Raw genomic sequence first — 24842 nt, 5'->3', positions numbered from 1 at the left:
AATCAGTTTACTGCTAACTGGATATAACTGTCTTTAAGAATTTGGGACGGAAAAATTTATTGATTTTGAAAAAAATCAAACTTAATGTGAAATTTTAATATTATCTAGTTGATATTAAGGCATTTTTAAAATATTGATAGATTTAGATTTCATGGTTTGCACATTTAAGCTGAATATGCATTCATTAAAAATGTGTTCACATTCAACAGGTTAAAACAGACTACCTACAAACTTAGAGACTTGGCTCCTGATACAACTGGCCCTGCCTCTGCCTCAATACTACGTATCAAAGGAAATTAATACTTCCCATGGTTATCTGATATCAAAATACGTGATTTATTCAAGTTCCTGTCGCTTACCTTGGTTAAGTCACCTTATTTTCTTGTGCTTCAATGTCTTCATTATAAAAATGGAAATTACTATATAAATTCTGTATTTTGTTTGAGTACCAAATGAAATAATATTTTATTAAGTGAAAGCACTTTATGAAATTGTCTGCTCCTTCGAATTTTAGCTATTATGCTATCAGTTTTGTCCATTTAGCATGTTTTATTTCTTAAATATGAATTTCCTAAGTTGTTTTATTACTAATAGGTGAGAGTATTTAATAGTTAACATTTTTAGACAAATCTTTTTATGGTAGAAATCTAAGTAAATGAGACATGAACTTTGAAGATTAAAAAAAAAAAGTTGATACGTGCAATGTATTTGCATTTGAAGTGACAGAATTTCCTCTAAATTAGATTTTATATTTCATAATGGCATGCGATTATAGAGAAGAATGTAGTGCTCCACCAAATCCCCTCTGCAGGGATCAGCATCCATCCTCCAGCTGCTAGGAATATTTATAAATGGCTGACATCTCCCAGTTGAGACTCCTCACTGGGAATTGTGTAAGATTACTACCCCTTTCAGGAGCCAATGCCTGGCTGACATGGAGCTATAATGGCTGGGTCTCTTTTCCTCAATTTGAGACAACTCCAGAGCTCCTCTAGGATCAGTTGATTCTTTTGTAGCATCAAGATTACAGTTAGCTGGACTCACCCCTCCCCAGTCCCACGTTCCTGTATTTCCCAAGAACACTCCCTACAGACTTACACACAACTCTCTATTTCAGAATCCAATTTAAGACAACTGTTTTTGCAAAGATACCATCTTGGGTAATACACTTTAATCTGGTTTCAAAATACAATGTAATTAAGTCATTTGAAAAATAAAAACTGATAAAATGTTTATTCTACATACTAGTCACATGCAAATTTTGGTAGTATTTCCTCTGCATAATCAGTACATGTGAAGGCTATATATAGTTTTTCTGGTTAGAGTGATGTTGACTCATATGGTTAATACATCAGTTTTTCATATGCTTTATTTATTCAAAAGATGAGAAGACCTATCTGACCATGTTTCTTAATGAACATTCATGAGCTTTTCTTAGATATTTCTTGCCATTTGTGTTAATACTCTTTGGTCTACACTTGCAAATCTGTACAGAATCCACATGCCGAGGCTAATACTTATTTTCCTATGGAAAAAAGAGAGGGATTTGAAAGTCACTTTTACAGTCTCCAACATGGGATATTATGCAGTTTATTTTTAAAAACAGATATCTAAACATTTGTCAGGGATGTGAGACAATAACCCTCAAACAACTTCCAAACAAAAAAGAAATATTCATTCTAGCAGTATTCAGGATGACCCCTGAAGAAACAGCACTTCTTGTACTTTATATCTGAATTATTATTACTTTTCCTTTAAATTAAAGGAGACTCTCCAATCAAGTTTAAGCTCTTTTTATATGGACTTTTACTACACAACATGCTTTTCCCTTGAAAAATTCATCACATATGGAAATACATAATTTTATATTGTATCTTTCTCTTTAGTTTGATGTAAGCTCCATAAGGAAAAGAAAAATTTGCCTGTTTAGTTTTCTGCTACATCCCTCTATGATCTTCGAAGGTACTGCTACATAGCAAGAGGCAATAAATATTTGCAGATACTCTTTTAGGAAGCCTAGCTCTTACCAACATATATATTTCTGGTCTTTATTTGATTGGGATGCTATGATTTATCTAATAATGTCAACAACCCAGTAGCATATGTATTTCCTACATGTATTTAGATAAACAGATGCAACTATGTTTATATGGTTATCAACTGTGAGACAAAATTGTTGTGAATAAGCTACTTTTAAGAATGTATCTAATTCATCTGAATTTGTAGAAAAATCCAATCTCCTGAAATATCATCAGAAAGAATTTTCCTTTTTCTCAAAGTAGAAGGCACTTGCATTTAGCAGTTTATGCATGAACTGAATTCTTTTATAATTATCAGGATCTATGGTATCTTCGGGTGGATGTTAGACCCATCTGTCCTAAAAGCTTCTCAGTGATTTACTAGTATACTGAAAAGTAATGCTATGAGGAATTTATATAATGAATATATTTTGTAAAAATTAAAGATTACCTTGTCAGTTGTTTCCTTAGATTTTTTTTTTCTGTAAAGTTATTGTGAGTTTTAGTTTTCTAATTTTCCATTTCATAGATTCTACTACATACAACACTATAGTACATAGAATACAGGACAAAGAATAAACATTCTTCATTATTTATCAGACTGTCACAAGTCTTACTATAGCTTTATTAATATTTTTAATTTGACCTCTACATGTAAAGAAAGAAATATGAAATTATAATTCACAAGAAAAATTTCATGACTGGTGTTACTATTTCTTAGAGTAAGTCCAATATATTTGGCTGAAGTATATCCTGGGTGAGATCATTTAAAAAGAGAAAAAAAAAAAAACCCTGATATATTAAAATGAAACAGAAACAGGAAACTACAATAGAATGAATAAGCACTTCTATTTCTGGAAAAAGTAGACATATTAGCTATGCCTGATGGGACAACAATCAGAAATTTGTCGTATATTTGGTTTGAAGAATTGTCTCTGTCCATTTGAGTAAACAGTTCCCCATGCCTAATTATGCAGAACACTGTATTAGATGCTGAGAATATACAGAGAGAAAAAAGTAATGGTCTCTGTCCTTGGGGAGTTTAATAACAATATGGATAATTGGTTTTAGCCATTGAGACAGATTACCAAGATTAATGAAGAATATACCAGTTTTATTTTTTTTAATATTCAATTGAATCTTATACATGCATACCCCAGAGATAGTGTGGGTTTGGTCCAGACTACCACAAGAAAGCAAATGTTTTATAAAAGCAAGTCACATAAATGTTTTGATTTCCCAATGCCTATAAAAATTATGTTTACACTATACTTCAGTAAAAGTTATGTTTACACTATACTTCAGTCTATTAAGTGTAGACAATGTTATGTCTAAAAATACAAGGTATGTATCGCAAATTTAAAAATACTTGATTGCTAAAAATTGCTAACTTTCATCTCAGCCTTCAGTGAGTCTTAGTTTTTTTGCTGGTAGTGGGCTTTGCCTCCAGGTTAATGGTTGCAGACTGATCAGAAAGGTGATTGCTGAACTTTGGGGTGGCTGTGGCAATGACTTAAAATAAAACAACAATGAAGTTTCCCTCATCAATGAACTCTTCCTTTCATGAAAAATTTCTCTGTAGCATATGATGCTGTCTGAGATCATTTTGTCCACAGTAGAACTTTTTCCAAAATTGAAGTCAATACTCTCAGATCTGCCTGATTTAGCAACTAAATTTATGGGATATCCTAAATCCTTTGTTGTCATTTCAGCAATATTCACAGTGTCTTCACCAGGAGCGGATTTCATCTCAGAAACCACTTTATTTGCTCAATCATGAGAAGCAAGTCCTCATTTGTTCAAATTGTATCATGAGATTGCAGCAATTCAGTCTTATCTTGAGGCTCCACTCCTAATTCTAATTCTCTTGCTATTTCCAACACATTTGCAGTTGCTTTCTCTATTGAAGTTTTGAACCCATTAAAGTCATCCATGAGGGTTAGAATCAACTTCTTTCAAACTCCTGTTCATGTTAATATTTTGACTTCATCCCATGAATCATAATATCCTTAATGACATTTAGAATGGTGAATCCTTTCCAGAAGATTTTCAATTGATTTTGCCCAGTTCCATCAGAGAAATTCCTATCTCTGGCAGCTATAGTCTCATGAAATGTAGTTCTTAAATAAGAAGAATTGAAAGTTTAGATTACTCCTTAATCTATAGGCTGCAGAATAGATGTTGTATTAGCAGGCATGAAAACAACAGTATTCTCCTTGCACATTTCTATCAGAGCTCTTAGGTGACCAGGTTTATTGTAAAGAAGCAGTAATATTTTGAAAAGAATGTTTGTTTGTTTTGAGATGGAGTCTCATTCTGTCACTCAGGCTGGAGTACAATGGCACGATCTTGGCTCACTGCAACTTTCACCTCCCAGGTTCAAGCAATTCTCCTGCCTCAGCCTCCTGAGTAGCTGGAACGACAGGCTCATGCCACCATGCCCAGGTAATTTTTGTACTTTTAGTAGAGATGGGGTTTCACCATGTTGGCCAGGCTGGTCTCAAACTCCTGACTTCAAGTGATCCACCCGCCTTGGCCTCCCATGTTGGAATTACAGGCGTGAGCCACTATACTTGGCCAGAACCTTTTTATTTTTATAAGCAGTAGTTCTCAAACATGGGCTTAAAATATTCAGTAAACCATGCTGTAAATGCACATACTATCACTCAGGCTTTGTTGTTGCATTTCCAGAGCACAGACAGAGTAGAGTGAGCAAAATTCTTAAGAGCCTTAGGATTTTGAGATTGGTAAATTAGCATTGGCTTCCACTTACCGTAATAACCAGATCATTAGCACCTTACAAGAGTATCAGCTTTGAAGCTAGCTATTAATTTATCCTCTCTAGCTTTGAAAGTCCTAGATTGCATCTTCTTTCAATATAAGACTGTTTTATCTACATTAAAAATCTGCTCTGTAATGTAACCACCTTCACCAATGATCTTAACTGGATTTCTGGATAGCTTGCTGCCGCTTCTACATCAGCACTTACTGCTTCACCTTTTACTTTCATGTTATGGAGACAACTTTCTGCCTTAAACTCATGAACCAATCTCTGCCAGTTTCACACTTTTCCTTCTGCAGTTTCCATGCCTCTCAGCCTTCATAGAACTGAAGAGAGTTAGGGCTTTGCTCTGGATTAGGCTTTAGCATAAGGGAATGTTGTGGCTGCTTGGATCTATGCAGACCACTCAAACTTTCTTTATATCAATAATGAAGCTGTTTCACTGTTTTATTATTCATGTATTCACTGGAATATCACTTTTAATTTCATTGAAGAGCTTTTCTTTTGCATTCACAACTCAGATACTTGACACAAGAGGCCTGGCTTTTGGGCGATCACAGCTTTTGACATATCTTCCTCACTAAGCATAATTATTTCTAAATTTTGATTTAAAGTGAGAGATATTTGACTCTGTCTTTCAGTTGAACACTTGGGGTCTATTGTAGCATTATTAGTAGGCCTAATTTTAATAATATTGTGTCTCAGAAAATAGAAAGCCTGGAAAGGATAAGAGAGGGACAGGAAAAGCACTGGTTGGTAGCAGTCACAACACCATCCATTAAACATTTGTTGACTAAGCCCTCCATCACACATGTGTGTGGTTCCTGGTGCCCCCAAACAATTACAATAACAACATCTAAGACTACTAATGAAAGATCACTATAGCTGATTTAATAATAACAAAAAATTGAAATACAGTGAAGATTACCCAAATGTGCCAGACACATGATTTGAGTGCAAGCTGTTGGAAAAATGGCACTGATAGATTTGCTCAATGCAGCATTGCCATAAAACTTCAATTTATTAAAAAATGAAAATCTTTAAAGCATAATAAAAATAAAGTATAATATAAAGAGATATGTCATAATATTATAAAATTCAAACATCACAAAATTGGATAAATGCTGCTTTTGCAGTTAGAAATCCTGGATTTAAAATTCTAACCTGAGGTTTATCAGCTATGTGACATTAGCAGAGTTGAATCATCTCTCTGAAACTTCAGTTTCATTGTAAGACGCTGACATTAAGATTGTGTTATATGATGTATGAAAGTTTCCAATAGCATTCTGTTAAGACATATTAGATAGTTATGTTAATACACGTTCAATGTTGTATATTTAAAATGTTACCACTGATTCTAGAAATATAATAGATAAATGTTCAAAATAAATAAAATATAATAGATGAAAATAATATTCAGAAACAATCAGTTAAAAATGAGTCTAAATCGATTTTGCCCTTTGTAAGTCTTAGGTTTATGATTCTGTTCTGAGGTATGATGATTCATCTCTTGTACTAATCTTTTCATTAAGGTTTTCTATGCTAAACGGTTAAGAAAAAATAGGTTGCTAAGTTCCTTATTAAAGATTTGATTTCTAAAGAGAAGAGAAACTAGAGTCTTCAACTAAATGCACTAACCTCAAAAATAGAGCTGCTTCCAAGAGTTAAACCTCCCCAAGCCTTCTAACTCCAATTTATGATAGAATATACATATTATTGAATATGATGCGAATACCACCTTGGTGGTTTTCTAGGGAATAGGATAACATTGCAAGATAACTTAAACTCACTACGTTAACATGAAGATGGAATCTTATCTTGAATTTAGTTTTAACATAGGTAATATTTCTTTAAATGGCATATTGTTTATTATATATCTTCATTTAATAACTATTCACATTGACATTTTGGTAGTTAAACATAACACAGCCTGAATGGTTTTTTTTCTTCAAAGTCTTCATTCATGCATCTGAGTAAAATACAGTCCAAGACCAAGTGAAAGGGGCAAAGTTTGAACAATAGTGCTTAAATAATTCAACCATTTGTCACTAGATGACAAACATCACACTTCATATGGAGGCAGTAACTCATACCTATTTCAGGAAATTATTAGGAAAAGCCTAAACCATAGAATTGCATGCTTAAAAAACATGAAGCACCTATCCTGATATACATATGTGTATATATGTATAGACACTCACACACACACATGTTATGTATATACACACATACACACACACATATATATAATGAGACTAGTATGTATGTCTGTAAACTTCAATTTCTAAGTCTTCTGTTCCTGTACTATTTGATGATTGGCCTAAAATGCAGACTCAGACTCAGAAAAGAATAGAGCAGTGTAGAGTAGGGAAATTAGATTGTAAGTAGAACCATGTTCAGAATAGAAAGCAGATGCATCCTCTGAGAAAAACAAAAAGAATGTAACTGTCAGTAACAAATTAATCAATCTCTTTTTTTCTTACAGGGATTATGTTAAAACTATGCATAATGTAGTTTGAAAAATATGAAATTTGTAGAGACTACAAATTTAAAGGGAATACTTCCAGACAATCCCCCCAAAACAAATTTTTCTTTTCTCTACAGACACTAATAATATTCCAGATATGATGCTGTTGAGCTTTGGAGGAAATCCTCTGTATTCTTGAGGGCTGGAGCCAGGCAATATCCCATGTGCTGTTGAAACTTACCACAAAAATCTCCCTTTGGTAGTTGCCGGGTACTACTTATATCCATTTATCAAGGCACAAATAAGGGCAATATTCTCTAAATATATTAATCTGTTTCATCTTGTATCCATCATGTCCCAAAACAGAGGGTAATGGTGGAGTTGTTGTTATTAGAAAATTTGTAGCATCCTTTATGTGACAATAAAAAATGTCTAGGTTGATAATGTCTACCAATTATTGAGAACCATAACGTGTCAGGCAGAGTGCATGCCCTCTACAAAATTGTCTGCCCTCTCCTAACATCCCTAGAAGGAAGACATTATTATCTCCAAATTACAGATGAAAATACTGAGTCTTAGAAGTAAAATAATTTGTTCAAGGTGGCAATAGTTTATAAGGATTCAAACTCAGGTCTCTCTGTCTCAGCAGCCCATCAAGAGGTGTTGCTCAATTAGAAGAGTGCTTACTCCATGGTTTTTAAAGAAAACAAACTGGTTTTTCAATATTAAAATTTTAAATCTTTTTAATAAACTGAATTTTATGTGGAGATAACCATACATATTGTTTACAAGTATATACAATGAAATATACTTTTATTTTCACCACATTTACAAATTATAACTGTAGCATTATGATCTGCTTACTGGTATAATCTATAGCTGTTGAAATAATTTACATGGTCTGATATTAAGAATAGGTCCTGTATTACTATTGGAAAGAACACTTTGTTCATCTGTAGTCTACTTCCTATGTAAATAAAGTGTTCTGTTCATTTATCTGATGCAGTCAAATCCAACTAAGAACATTTGAGCCTACTTATCTAAAAGCTTCTTTTGTGCAGAGCAGCATTTCTCCTGAGCCCTGCCAAGCTCAGTTTTGAGGGTTACAGTGTAATTTACATGGTCTGATATTTAAAAAGGGGAAAATAAATTAACTATGTGATACCATTTGACTAAAGAGGTTTTTATTTCAGAAAAAAAATGAATATGTTTTGGATAAACAAATCTACATTAACAAGTGCTTTATCATACTACTCAGCAATTTTGATCCCTCAAGGCCACTTACTAATTATAGGAAGAAAAATAATACACTACATTTTACCTAAGCAAAATTTATTTCTTATATGAGCAAAAATTTACTTTAACCTAAAGCACAGAAAAGCATACATGAAATATTCACCGGGGGGTAAGAATCGTTTTGCATGTTACATTTCTTGCTGCTTATCTGCTGAACCTCAATTCTCACGTTCATACTGAGTTATGTGAAATGGAAATATGGAATCGTTTTCTAAAGACACTTTTATAAAACTCAGATTTCATTCAATAGAACTCTTAATTACAAGAATACCCAGGTTAGTCAGGAAATCAGTATTCCTGCTCCAGATCTACCACTATACTTGTAGTTCACAGACTTTCTCTATTTTCAATGTGATCTCCTGCAAGCCTAGAATATTGATATATATTCCTATTCTGTTTGGATAATCCAAACTAAAATTTCAATGGATATAGGAGGCAAAAAAGCAATAGAAATACAAGTTGGCATTTTTGTTTGATTTTTTTCCAGCCTTACTTCCTCCTTTTCTTCCTTTTGTGCCCATTTGTTACATACTACTGTAAGTTCCCTTTAACAATGGGCTTAGTACCGTGGCACATTTACTTTTCTAGAGTTATACAGTTGAGTTTAAAAGTAGCCATAGGCTTCCAGACTCATCAGGGAAAAAATTAAAAGTTGTTTCATGCAAAATACTGTTTTCCCAAAGTGTCTCCTCTTTGCCACACCAGGCTAATGTGATTGTCTCACTAGCAAAAAGAATCTTGAAGGTCAGAGGGCAATAGAGACTTCATGAAGAGGAGAAATCCATTTGTTCCAACAGGGGAGATTTTATTTCAAAATTTTCTTTTTGTTTCTTGACACAATGCTTCCAGAGTGGGAAATTAGACCTGAAATCCTGACTAAATTCATCTTTATTTAAATGCATGGTTTGAGACTAAAAGCAAGTTTACGTAAAAACACCTTTAGAGAACAAACTAACCCAGCTGTGTAAGGTCATAAAGGAAGCACAACTCTACTTGAACTTCAAGGATATAAAGATCTACTTACTTGTTTTCTCCAAAATAATTAAGGCTGATATTTTGACACAATTATTCAGGGTTCTTAAATTTCTCTCTGTGGCTCTTTCTGACAGTTGAGTTCCTATTTTTTCCAAAACAGGTCATGTATTCACTGCTCCCTCAGAAGTACACTTTCTGATCAGCATGGTGGAACAGGATGAGTCTCTCCTCTTAAAGTTTTTCCCATTTTAATATTCCAAGTTCTCCCTGGGTCCCTTCTCAAAGTAAAAATCTAGCATATATAATTCAATAATCAGCTACACTGCATTTCAGTCCAAGTATTAATTTACTGATGCCAGATGCTCAAATGCAGAGATTTCCATAGCCAGCTTCACTCATAATTACTGTGCTTTCTTTCTACTTGTGCCTTGTTCTTTTTGTTTTGTTGTCATTTATTTCTACTGGAAAAAGTGAGTTTAAATTTCCAATCATCCTCAATCCTTCTTTGGATTTACCAAACAAATGAATTAACGTAAGTTTTATGTTTTGAAAACACATTTGTGAACATTACTTCACTCACTTCACACGCATTTGTGAACATCACTTCACTGAAGGTGAATATTCAGAATTTTCTTCAAAGCACCCACCATAGAGTACTTATTTCTGTTAAATATCAAGTAAATATAGAGAGAACTACTTCTACTATCAAGGAAAATTTGTTATTTTGCAGTTTTTAAAATTGCACTAGTTCCCCTATTAAAATTATATTATTTTGGTTGTATGAGGTATGCATGTTTACATTTAATAATAGTTATTGTTTATAAATATATCAAGCAAGTTGGATTATTTCATCATTATGGTTCAAAACATTTTTAATTATATCACAATCTGGCCCATTGGTCAGAAACTTGATCTGTTGTTAAGGCTTTCTTCTAGAATATTTTTAATAGACATGCTATAATTTTCTATTTATGTTTAAGGCTTATTTTGTATAATTTCATTATTTATTTATCGCCACATTTACAAATTATAACTGTAGCATTATGATCTGCTTACTGATATAATCTATAGCTGTTGAAATTAGTGCTCTCACTCCAAAATCTATTTAAATAGACACTGAATCTTCTCCCTCAATCAACTAAGGTTTTTTTCCATGCATATTTTAGCTTTAAATTTATATAGTTTATTTAATAGCTGAGTATATAGATTTCAGGGCCTAGCTACGCAGGAGGTTAAATCTTAGATACCGATATAACAGAAAATTCTCTAATCTCTACAGTCCTTAGCTTCCTTATCTAATAACCAATCACAATAATATTGATTTTGATCAGTTGATGTGACTACTCAATGAAACAATGTAGGTAACCAATCAGTATAAAGCCTGGCACACATTGAGTCCTCACTAAATGAGAAGCCATATATTTCATTATTATGCTATTTTGAATTCTCATTAGAGTCTCTCTTTTTCTAATAATTTCACATTAGTTCAGGCTTCAGTGAGATATAGCCTCTCTTACAATATTTGATTATTTGATTACTCAAGTGTCATCACCATATTTCTTGTCTCCACACTTGGATTTGCCATTGAGTATCACAAGACTTTCAAGTTTACGTGGCAGTAAGCTGTGGAGAGTTCATTTATTCATTCTTGTAGTTTCCAACATCTATTTTGTAGAATCGAGACATCTGTGATGCTCTGGATAAAGGTGTTCAGTTATGTATGAGTTTGACCTTCACTTACATTTGAAGCATATGAATATTTACAGTGTTTGGAGGTCTCCCGCCCAGGTGGGGAGGTAATCAGATAATGTTCAATTAAGTGAATGATTGGATGAAATCGGGAACATATCCAAGGTCATAAAAAAGGACACATCAGGCTCTAGAGTGAGGAGGATAAAGCAAACTCAACACAAGCAAACAGAAACAAATTTCTCCATCAGCAGTCAGTATATTAGCAACTAAAAAAATGACTTCAATTAGGTAGATGGGTAACGCAATATGTCATAGTAACAATCTTTACTTTGGACTGTGATAATTCAGTCTAAAGTCTTTCTCAGGTCTGTATTTGTACTTGCTTTAGTCTTTTAAATATGTTTTTCTTTAAAAAATTAAATTAATTCATCTCTGAGTGTATACTTCCAAATTCTTTTGAGGTGTTGTCCAGTTAATTATGCTACATAAGCCTGGGCTTCCCTTTTACCTTAACTGAAATCAAGAATAGCTCAGATGTCTGGAAGTCACCACCAGTTTGAATCCACCTCTGCTAAGTGTTATTGGAATAAAGTGAAAATGGCCAAATGGCATGGCAGTGGAAGAGACACTAACTCAACTTCATGCCTGCAGGAAAGTAGAGAGATTCAACGGCAACCTCGATAAAGGATAGACTGATTTTAACATATACATTAGATTAATTTTACTTTTCCAGGAGCAGAACAAACATGGGAGGGAGTGGATCTTTGCTGCCTATATTAGATAGCTCAATGACTTTCCCACTTCATTCATTCCTGTAAGTGAAGCGGTGAATGTGATCAAGAGTCAAGAGGAGGGCCAAAAGAAAAGACCCAAGACAAAACTCAAAGTTAAAAGAAGAGAAAGAATGTAAGGTATCTGAAAGGAAAAGTGCAACTGTAATTTGGACATGTATTTTAGTAATATTGTCATTCATTGTTATAAAGTTCCCAGAGTTCTTATCACAGGCATTAAAATGTCCCCTTCTCCAGTCTTCAGAAAGCAGGCAAATCATAAAAAGAGAACGGATTCCAGAACAAAAAATGTTCTCAGACCTGGAGAAAGCTGTGGCATCCAAGTGCTTTCACATTTTTGATAGCCAAGTCTCTTAATATGATGAAAAAATGATAAAATCTATGAAAGATGTAGCCTATACTAATGTATATGTGTAGATATATTATTTAAGTGTAACACGTATAATTTATGTAACACAATATATGATTTGTATATTTAAATATAACATATTTTCATATATATATATATATATTTATTTATCTGACTGCCCACTAGAATATAACCTCCTTGAGGGCAGGAACTTTGTTGTTTTATGTGATGTTCATACATAGGGGTTAGATCAGCGTTAGGCACAGAGTAGGACCTAAATAAATAGTTGTTAAATGAATTTAACATTTTCAAATTCATTTTAAGCTGGTTATCTTTGTCCAATAAATGCTCAACATATTGAGAATGTAATTTTTCTTAAGCACAACTTAGTAATGCTGCCTTCTCATCTTTCCCTCAACAGTTTTACCAGTTTTTGACAATCCTGCTCAAAGTACTCCAAATCCCTATCTTACTAGTTTTATTAGAAGATTTTATTTCAGATGACATTCTCATTTTCCTGACATGCCCTCAAGTTTTTCCCACATCCCTATCACCCACCCTTGCCTGTTCTCAAATGTAAAGGATATCCCTCTAAGTATCTGTCTTTACATATCATACATATCTGCTACATCTTTTAATTTCTTGCTCTATTAATTACCTAGTTTACTTCTTGCCCATGCCCACTAGCTCTTTATCTTCTGTATACCCTCAAGTTCAAGTCTACATTACATAAGGACCTAGTCTTCTCTCACCCCTTTTAGTATTGTATGTATTATGGGGTACAAAGTTTTGCTATAATATATGTATACAATGTGGGATGATTAAATCAACCTAATTAACATGTCTATTGCCTCAAATATTTATCATTTTTGTGGTAAGAACATTTGAAATTTACTCTCTTAGCAATTTAGAAAGTATAATCATTATAACTAACTATAGTCACCATGCCATGCAATAAATCTCAAAAGATTTTTGAGATCTCACGCCTTTTCATTTACTACTATACTCTATCTCTCTTCCTTTTTTCTCCCACCAAATACTGAAAACAGAATTGTAAGCACACTTATTTCAGAATTTTTTGCCATCTAGCATGTCTGGCTACCTCAATAAAGCTTCCATTTACCCAATCCATTTCTCCCACTCATAGAAGCATTGTCTGAAACTATTCTCAAAAGATGCTAGGGGTCAGGCCAGCATTTCAGTATGTTTTACAGTGATTAGAAACAGATTGGAACAGACACAGAGCTAAATTCATTCTCTTCATACTCTACTAATCTAACTTCTAAGAAAAGATGTCAGTGCCTACAATGGTTCAGGAAGATAATAAAGAACTCAAAACCATGCAGTGGGGGAAATGAGCTTTATTATTATACCAGTAGGCATAGAAAGGTGGGATACACACTATATAATAGAGCATTCATTTGGTGCCATGCAAGCACGGAGTATGTGAGATAATAGTTCATTCTGGAATGGGTGAGGAGTCAGGCACAGGGGGGAGCCAAACCAACAGTCAATTTCTAAGGATGATTGGGAAAAAGCCAGGTGAAATGTTTGGGGAAAAGAGAAAGTAAGATTGTTTCTTCTCTAGAATTACTATGCTCATATATGCTTCCATGCTCATGACTCTTCATAATCTCTCCATTACATCTAAGCAAAATATAAATTCCTAAATCTCCTATAGAAGACTCCCTCTATTGTGGTTTCAACTTGCCTGTCTAGTCATTTAAATATTCTCTAGGAAATGATCTACCATTTTCTAGAGCAAAAAAGAGATACTTTCTCATCATTGTGATTTTGCTCTTTAGCCTTTTGTCCATGTAAAATACTCTGTCAAATATTTACCCATTTTGAAAATATAATTCCCAATTATTTCTTCTTTAATAATCATTCTGAAAGGAAGATGTCACTCATTGTTTTATACATGATTTTCTTTTATGCTTAAATAACATATTGCATATTATTCAGTTTTGTAATATTATCCATATTACATATTATCCACTTTTTCCATGAAATTTTCCCTACTAGTTTATCAGCACTTCATGGTAAAGAACCATATCTGAGTTATCTTTTGTGTTTCTCACAACCTAAGAAATCAATATCTTTAAAATATTACCTTTTCAATAAACTGTGAACCAATATATAGCCTGATTAATAAATTTTCCTAAGAAATATAGATCTGGTCATTTTTTTTTAGTGAAGAAAGTAATTCAAAATTTTAGCCTTGTACTTCCATGATTTTATATAATTCGTAGTTATCTAATTAATTTATCACATAGCATGACCCCCAAAACAAGCTGAAAAGCTAGATTCACTACAAAAGCCAAGGGCTTGCAATGAATCTCATATAATGATCTCAGAGGATTTTTGCAAATGAATGCAAAATGTGCCATCATGGAAAATATCATGAATCACTCTAGAAAGCAAAGTCCCAAATTACTCAAGGTAAAAACTTCTTTCTCTTGAAAGAGCTCCAAGTATTTGAAAAAGAGATGAAAAGGAAAAAAGTTCACTAAATTTATATTCCACTAGATATATTCAGAAATAGGCCTTTTTTTTTTTCTTTTTGAGACAGTCTCACTCTGTCACCCACGTTGCAGTGCAGTGGCGTGATCTCAACTCAGTGCAACTTCCGCCTCCCAAGTTCAAGCAATTCCCCTGTCTCATCTCCCTGAGTAGCTGGGATTACAGGTGCACGCCACCGCACCCAGCTAATTTTTGTATTTTTTTTAGTAGAGACAGGGTTTCACCATACTGGCCAGCCTGGTCTCGATCTCCTGATCTCAGGTGATCCACCCACCTCAGCCTCCCAAAGTGCTGAGATTACAGGCATGAGCCACTGTAACCAGCCGAGAAATAGATTTTTATGGTCATAGTTGAGAAAAAATATTTAAAAGTTTGGAGAGGGGCGCATTGTATTTTTTAATCCTAGGCATCATTTCTTAGATAATGTTTAATCTATAAAATATATTAGCAACCCAGATTTATACTCTTTTCTTGATGACCTTTCATAAGCTCTTTTCATAAAGCCTACGAACTTCTAATAGTAGTAATGAGTTTATATACTTTACTTTTAGATTATTACAGTGGCATCAAAAGGCCTCTGTTTGATATTGTATTTCCCATAAATGCTGATTCAACACTTCATTGCTCACCACTGGCCAGGAAGTGGGTTTCTATTAAATGCTACTCATCTAAAAAACAATAGGAGAGTTTATAGAATTTTAATGTTAGAAATGTCACAATAGGCAGATGTTTCCATTCATGAAGTATGTCTTGAACACACAAAAATTACCTTTTATCATCTGACTACCCCATTTTGAAATTATTCTCTGCTGTTAATTAAAAGTAGCTACAATTTGATGAAACTCAAACATGTGTCACATACAAAAACTATGCGTGATGTTCATGGAAAGAAGCCAAATATATACTTAGATCTGAAACTCTCATTTGTGGGATATGTTTCTTCACCCTGAGAATTCACCTGATTCTGGTCTCTGTTTTGTTTTTTATTTAACTCTTTTGTCAAAAAGTCTCCCAAGCCTGCAAACTCACTGTAGACAAATATACAAAGACTTAGCTTAGAGAAGGAAAGTTTCAACTAACAAGGAGAAAATGTCTCTTTTGCTTAATTTAAATTATCATTATTAATATATGTGCTAAAATACTTATTTTTCAAGGTGCTAATTAAATTGCCACAAATGCTAAGCCTTTAACTAGGTTATAAAAAAAATTGTATGATGAAGTAGTTGTGATTTAAGAAAGAATGATTCCATATAGGTATTTTCTGTTCAACTTTCTAACAAAAAGTGTTTTTCTTTCTTATTACACAGCCCGCAGTAATAAGTGAAATATAATCCTAATTAATTTTTCCTCCAGCTGTATATAAATCAATAGCTGCACCATCCCAAAGGAAACACACACTGCACGGTCCTCCAGGTTTCTAATGAATGCAAATGGAATGACCTTTTTCTGACAACTATGAATATTGTTTCACAATTTTACCATTAAAATCGCTGCTATCAGCATTTCATACAGTAAACATGGAGACTACAATAGTTGTAAATAACTATTCATTACGGTAAGAAGGGAATGGAAAAAAACTAAGCCTAAGTTATACAACTTCTTTTTTTTCTTTTTTTTTTTTTTTGAGGCAGAGTCTCACTGTCGCCCAGGCTGGAGTGCAGTGACGTGATCTTGGCTCACTGCAACCTCTGACTCTCAGGTTCAAGCGATTCTCCTGCCTCAGCCTCCCGAGTAGCTGGGACTACAGGTGTGCGCCACCACACCTGGATAATTTTTTGTATTTTTAGTAGAGATGGGGTTTCACCATGTTAGCCAGGATGGTCTCAATCTCCTGACCTTATGATCCACCTGCCTCGGCCTCCCAAAGGGCTGGGATTACAGGCATGAGCCACCGTGCCTGGCCAGATTATACAACTTTTAAGCCCCAATTCTGATTTTTGTATTTTCTTTTGCTATAGAAATTCTGTCTTAAGGCCGGGCGCGGTGGCTCAAGCCTGTAATCCCAGCACTTTGGGAGGCCGAGGCGGGCGGATCACAAGGTCAGGAGATCGAAACCACAGTGAAACCCCGTCTCTACTAAAAATACAAAAAAATTAGCCGGGCGCGGTGGCGGGCGCCTGTAGTCCCAGCTACTCGGGAGGCTGAGGCAGGAGAATGGCGGGAACCCGGGAGGCGGAGCTTGCAGTGAGCCGAGATCGCGCCACTGCACTCCAGCCTGGGCAACAGCGTGAGACTCTGTCTCAAAAAAAAAAAAAAAAAAAAAAAGAAATTCTGTCTTAAATGTAACCAATCTCCATTTTGTTTCTTTCTTCCCTGGTCTAGAAGGAAACAGATTAAAATAATTCAATGTTTTAAATTAGGTCATTTAATTAAGAAGTTACACTTAGAGAGGTTTTTGTAAATAAAGTAAAATCTCCCAATCCGTAATATTGTAAAGATTGAAATTACCAGGAGACTATGGTTATATTCCATTGGAAAGGTATGTGTGGGAAATCCTCTTGTCAAGACACAATACTGTTTGTTTAATTAGTATGTACATAAATTTAGAAGCTATGAAAACAGATAATGACATGAAGATGACACCTATGGCACCCTGAAAAAAGGAAAGGAGTAATTAAATCACAATATTGTCCATTGTGTCCAAAGAATCAATTTGTTCTAAAATATAACATAATAAAACTACAAGTATTTATGCTAAATTATGTTGTTTCCCACAAAACTTCATTATAGTCATGAAGATGTCTCATCAAGTAGAAGTTAAATTCAAACTTTGTAAGAAAAGAAATTAAAAATGTTAAAACTAATTCTGCTGGTCATAAATCCACATACTGAAAACTCCCACTGGAATTCACTAAAGCCAAGAATATAAAGTGAGCCAGTAGAATTCAAATACTTTCATTAAATTAGAACTCCCCAAATTCCAACAAGTTTTAAAAAGGAGTCACAACATAAGTGTATTCTCTTCCTATAACATTCCAAAAAGTGATCTTTCCATCACCTGTTTTATAATTAAGTTTTATACTTCTGCAGTGAATACCATCACATAATTATTTGACATCCTAAACAACTATTAGTGATATAATTTTGTGTAAAATATATTGATGGAGAGATATTAATTTATTTTGGTAATATTTGCATTACTATTTTAATATAAAGTAAACTTTCACATGCTAGGCCTGTCTTAAACCCATTTAAACAATTTATTGAAATAATTAAGAAAGCATTTCTACTACTGTTATTTGGCAGTATCATGCATAGATGGCACTTTTTAGCTGCATTAAACAATCTCCCCCTGATGACATTTCCTGACGATGTCTATACTCTCACACCTGTAATGCTTGCAGGTTCAAAATGAATCCCTGCTACATCTCACTCAATATTGATCTTGAAGGCATTTCTCCCAATCTTTTCCCAGTGTAGTCACTGAACAGTATCCGAGTTCAATAGGAAGATCAGCTGCTCATCCACTTTTTGCTAAAGCAATTTGTATTATGGATTTATTTTAGCAGTCTACAGTGGCAGTTGCTGTTTTTACTATTTAAATGCTTTGATTATCTGACCTTGCTTACTTTATCTTTCTAAGTGCTATGTATGGGCTTTAAAATTGATCAATAAGTGGGGATTCCTCCACAGTATTACGCTGAAATCAATCTCAATTCAGACTTTTGTATTTTATGCTTATTATTTGATCTGTCTTAAATGTGTTTCTTATTCTGATAAATAAGGTCAAAACATACTTCATTATGCAAGTAAGAATCTTCTATTAAAAAGCCACGTAAGTTATGAAAATACCTATATTATTTATATATTATTTTATTCATTCTTTTAATGTGAAGAAGGAAATAATCAATTTCGAAATATTTTATTCAGTCATTTTGGCTTTATGTAAAAAAATATGTATTCCATTAGGGTAAAAAACATATTTACATATATGCAAGTAACTAATTTTGCAACACATCAGTGTGCTCCATTAATTATAGTAGCTGTGGAACTTCAACAACTGCTGTCTTTACATATAGATTGTACATAAAGGTGCTGATAATACTTATTATACAATAAATTAAAGCTCTACGGATGAAAAATCACAGCACATTCTCTATAGTTGTATCTTTGAAAATATATACACAACCAACTACAAAAGTATTAAATATTATAAAAGTTATTCAATGAAGTGAGAAAATATATCAGTTTCACATTTTTACTAATAAGAAAGAATATTTTACTCAATTTATCATTTTCAATTAAATGAACAATAAATTACTAACTTAAAATGCTTTGAATACTTTTTAAATTATGAATTTTAGAATCGAAATTCTACTTTAATTATCAATCTTAAATAAAAATAAACTGAAATTACCTAAATCAGGTATAAACTTTATAGAATATAAATTGTCTTACTTAACTGTTAAAACTTGTTGTTAAATTTGGTATCATTTAATTGTATTTTATCTGTTCTAGACTTGTGTAGTAATATGAAGCTGCTAGACTTTTCAAAGCCAGAAATATAAGATATTCAGAGATATGAGTTTTTAAAAAGGAATTGATGCAACATTTTTAAAAATTCCATTTTCAAACCTAATTTAATGTCTATTTGTCATCAGCTCTTATATGAAATCTTTTCCATATACATAGGTATAAAAATATGCCATTTGTTCTAGTGACCAAAAATGCAAAGTAGTAAAGAACTTGAGATAAATAAACATGATTATACACAAAATATTTGCAATATGTTTATCTGTGCAAATGCAACATACTTTGCTTAGATAAATAAAGAAAACTTTCACTGAATTATAGAAATACCACATATATTCAATATGTATATATTCACATTTCATACTTTGAAATGTTGGCCAAAATGATTTAGTATTTAATAGTTTTCATTTCATACTAAATTATAGACTATTATAATCATAATTTTTCTCTTGCTGCTCATATTAAATAAAATATAACATATAAATGATTAAAAACAAAGCCAGCACAAAATAATTCATTTTGATGGTTACATGCAAGAATTTGAAATAGAAAAATTAAGATCCTTAAGCAAGAAAAGAATGAGAAAAATATGAAGAAATTTAATTACCAAATAGCAGCCATAATGATATTTCCAAAACTGTTATAACCAGATAGTTTCTTTTTACTATTTTTGGTAGAGTATCACTTTAGAGAAATCATTTCCCAGAAAGTTACACACCTCTGCAGAATACAACCCTGGCAAGACATGTCCATACTTTTTTCCTCAAGTGGGTAAATGTTAAAGGAGAAGAATCCAAGTTTCATGATGCAGCAACACAAAGCTGGGAAGTGAAAATTATGTTGCAGCGGAGTCTTGAAAATATGACTGTAAAAGTTAATCAATAAAATGTCTATTCCTGTCTATTCACTGGAGGCCCCAGCTGCATAGCTTCACTCAATCGATACTACAAATTATTACGATTTCCAGGTTCCCACTGGACATTCAGAACAAATCTTTCAAGTGTAACAGGCTTATACTGAGTGTATGGTGTGTGTTCTCTACATTTAGTTCAAAAAGCGGAGGGAAAAATAAAACCTAAATCCAATGTGTTCTTCAAAATTCAACTTTATGGAACCAAAAACTTGAGGGTCACATTTTAATAACTCAAATGTCTTCCTTTTGATTACCAATTTTTTTTACATGTTTCTTTTTGAACTTTATATTTAGTTAAGAAATTACAGCCTAGTAATAGATATTGGTGGTATAGAAACACGGGTGTTTCTGAATGACTACTTCAAAGTCAATGAATGAAGGAAATTATTTTGAGGTAATTATTTTCCCCAAAAAAATTCCTAAGACTCATTACCATTATTAGGAAAATACATGTAGAAACCTGCATATATTTTAAGTTATAGTAGATCCCTTAAAATACAAATTATGCTTCTTATTTTTATGACTAATTCCAACACATTTAAAAAATCATATTTCAGTTTCTGTATTCTTTTTTGCTTAAATAAAAAAAATTCATAAATGTGTTTCTCATATTTGAAAAAACAATTGCCCCAGAGTGTTATTTTCTAGTGAGATCCTCTTATCTCTGCAGCAAAATTCTATTATCATTGCAAACCCTTAAACTACTGAAGTCTTTGACCATACCTTTATGCTTTATACATATCACCCCGCAACGCTTTGTCAAACTCCAGTCTTTGCCAAACAGGGGAGTATTGGTTAAGGGAAATAACTATAATGCTTTAATGTCTTATGATATGTGGCTTGTCTTTTTACCGACTGGTGAACACCATAGTATCTGGCACTGCCCAGTACCAAGTCAATTGGTTAATTTGACCAATTCATGCCACCTGCCTATTCAGAGGAGAAAAATAAACAAAAGGAAATCTATTTTTAGGCCAGAAAGAATTTGACTTTGTTTCACACTTACACAGTAGCGTATTTTTTCATGTTTAGATACAAACATCTCGCATGTAAGTATATCCTACAACAATATGATATTAAGGCTATTTTTTAAAGGAAAAGTGATCTTGCTTCTCTAAAGAAATCATCATTTTGATTATGATCATTATTCAGTCTATTTAACAGTCAGTAACATTTTCTGATAACAGGGCATATTAATATTTTTAATTTATGACTTTTGACATATTTGTTAAACTGCTGCAAATAGACTTAAAAATACTGTTGCAATTCTACCCTTCTTAAATTGTAGCTGATATTTGTATACCTCACCAATGCTTTCACATTGAAAAAGAATATCCTACTTAATTTCATACTCAAGCAATATTGGAAAATAAAATAGATAAATATAGATAAAGCACATAAAGCTGAAGTTTGATCACTCTGTGCATTTTAACTGGATGAATCACAACATGATTTTCTTATAAAATCAAATCCTAGAAGCAGGTCATTACATGCCGGTTTCCAGATCAAAAATAAACATTTTTGTGAGTGTACTAAAAATGTGCCTTTAAGTTGACATCTAAGTTTTTTAAAAAGTGTCATTATTTTATAACATTAACTTAACATCACACACTATAATTAGCTTTAGATATTTATAATCATTTTTATACATTTCTTGTTCTCTGTATTGTAAGCATCTAATTCCCCAATATAATTTAGCTATTTTTAAAAATCATAATATTTATAACAGTAGTACATTACCTTAGTAATTCAGTAAGAAACTTCACCTGATATGCTTTTAATTCTTAATATCAATTTCTACTTTTAATATTTGCTAAAGGTAGCTTTTTTGTTGTCTGAATTAAGGCATCTGGCTGAAGGTACATGAAGAGCAAACAGTTTATCTGAGTGTTTATCTTTATTTAGAAGCATGTAAAGTGTCAGTCTAGTCTGTAGAATTATTTTTAATGCCTGTAATATTAAAACTTTGGATTGAAAAACAGAAATAAATTAGTCAAATATAAAAATATATTTCAACATAATTTTATAAATTATAAATCACAAGGCTACTTAAACATTCATCATATGTAATATATTGAAATGATATTGATAGACAATATCAACATATTCTGTAAGTCATGTAAGTTTAAAATTTCATTTCCAAAGATGAGTTAATAGCAAATGCACATTTTAGTTCTGGCCTCAGGACTGTGTTCAAAGGTATGAGTGACAGGAGAAAAAAAAGTTTAGATGTGTATGCTTTTTCTGACTGTGATTACTAAATTTAACCAAAGTTCAATGAGCAAAGTGTAATTCTTGACAAACAGAGTAAAAGGGAAAGACAGAGTGGGGCCGACATAGGTATTCATGTTGACTATATTATTTTCATTATTTTTTTAATAGTAGACTAAGAAAACCAAGAGAAGGACAGAAAGTATAGAAGATTTAATGACAACACTCAAAATGGAAATTCTCTAACATTTATTTGAAAAATAATAAAATTTAAAAGCATTGTATTAGGTATGATCATTACATAAATACCTAGATGATCAAAGCAGAAATTCAATACTAGAAGATGTTTCACTAAGAAGTTTCCATGGATATTTCAAAATTAGCATAGATTTTTATTGCTTTCTTCACAGTTTCTTACATGCCTTGATGGTCTGACCAAAAATTCTACTCTAAATGTCTCTCAATTTAATAGTGTCTTGCTTAGAGCAGATACTTTTACAAAAAAGAAAGCCAACCAGAGCCATATGTAACCTTTGGACTCCAAAAGGAGAAAGACGAGAATGCCATTGGCAGATAGGTGTTACAGAAACACAGTGTATTCTTTCTCTTGTACATCTACCTTGAACATTTCTTGACAGTTTAAAACAAAGTTGACCACGACATCATTATTTAGAATCTGGAATAGAGCTGTTACAATTTTTAACATGTGCCATTTTAGATAAGTCTGTATCGTATTTTGGAGCCAATAATTTATTATGCAAGCTAGCACATACACTCATAACCTTTTGCAAGACAGAGAGAGTTAAACATTTAGCAACTAAAGTCAAAAGGACTGACTTGATCTCAGTATGTAAAGTAAAACTTTCTGAAATACTAAAAAACAACTCACTTGTAATCATTTTTTTCTTCTTCAGAAGCAATAATCCCTTCTGTCACTGTCTTCAGCTCTGCCTGGGGTTTTCTACTGTTCTGTTCTTGGCGAACTGTTTCTGCTATTTGCTCAGTTAGCTGCTCTTGAGTAGCTTTCAAGCTGGATTACATTAGAAGAAGTTTTTCATCTTGACTGGCAAGTTCTGGGGCTGAAAGATAAAACAAGAACATTGCATTTTTAAAAAACCAAGCTAATGTGTCTTGTTTTCCTTTTGTTTTTAGTTTAAATGTAATGCAATGTAACTTTGAGAAAGATTTAAACAGATCCTTGTTGTCAAAATACAAGCTCAAGAGTCCAATTCTCAGATTCCTTTATTTAAATCACAAGTAAACAAAAGTATGTATGAGTGATATGGGATGCATGTCAGTGATCTCAAGTTTATAAAACATTTGAATTAAAAAATTACATGTCTTAATCAGAAAATTTGCTGAGTTTTTGAGACTTCTATTGCTGCATAAATGTACTATAAAATAACAACATTGATGGGCAGATTCTTCTTCTTTTCTTAGCATAAGATTCAGGTAACTTATACACTCACATAGACAAAGACTGATACAATTATAAATTTTTCCAAAATAACTGTTCTCCACTGATTTATTTTCCCATACAACATTTATGAAATTTAAGTACTTTTTCAAGGTCATCCAATAGATGGCACTCTTTCATTAGACCAAAGCAGACGTGGGATGTTCAAGCTCTCAAAAAAATAAGTGATTTAAGACAAAGACATTTTTCCTTTGTTCTCTGTTGACCATACTCCTAGAGAGATATATCTGTACATTTTGTTCAAATATTTCTCCTTTATAAAAGTGTTTATCACTTTTCTATGGCCTCTAATATATACCGTCAAATGGGAATGCTATCAGGCATTTTATTTTTTTAATCATATGCCTTAATATATATTTATTCACATTGTCTTATACGGTCAATTGTTGGAGGGGTTTTGAAGTTAAATTGTATATCTAGTCGATTGCATTAAATAAAATGATATTTTATGAAAATCATTAATTTCAATTTAACAATACAAAATGAAGAAAAAAATAAATACTTGTATGATTCTCAAATCAACAGAAACAGCAAAAGGGAAGGGCATATTTTCATAAAAAGCTTATCTTCCCTTTTAATGATTCTCATTTTATATCCAAGAAATTGTGTTAATGTTCAGCTTCAATAAAGTTGTTAACCAAGATATTATAGTCTTACATCAAAGGTTACTTTTATAGGCAGTCTCATAAAGAAGTAACTTTGTATAAATATTCTGCATCTGTCACTCATCTTTAAAGTTTATTGATGTCTCCCTTAAAAAATTAGATATAGATTTATCTGATTATCAGCTTCTCATGTATAGATGTTAAGCACAGAGCTTATTTTTCAATAAATATATGCTGCATGAATATTTGCATTGTTTTCTTGCAAGTATT

General features: G+C 32.6%; 1 long non-coding RNA gene across 1 annotated transcript in view; it reads right to left on the bottom strand.

The window, feature by feature from the left end:
• The window catches only part of LOC106999822 (uncharacterized), a 116044-nt gene extending 92562 nt beyond the window's left edge, over positions 1-23482 (bottom strand). The window contains exon 1 of the long non-coding RNA XR_001446729.3: positions 23380-23482. This is a non-coding gene — a long non-coding RNA (uncharacterized LOC106999822). The remainder of the gene's footprint in view (positions 1-23379) is intronic.
• Between the last annotated feature and the right edge of the window lie 1360 nt (positions 23483-24842).

Source organism: Macaca mulatta, chromosome 8 (assembly GCF_049350105.2).
Source record: "Macaca mulatta isolate MMU2019108-1 chromosome 8, T2T-MMU8v2.0, whole genome shotgun sequence".
Lineage (NCBI taxonomy): Eukaryota > Metazoa > Chordata > Mammalia > Primates > Cercopithecidae > Macaca > Macaca mulatta.
The sequence above is the reverse complement of the archived record's forward strand: the minus strand, read 5'-3'. Positions and strand labels throughout refer to the sequence as shown.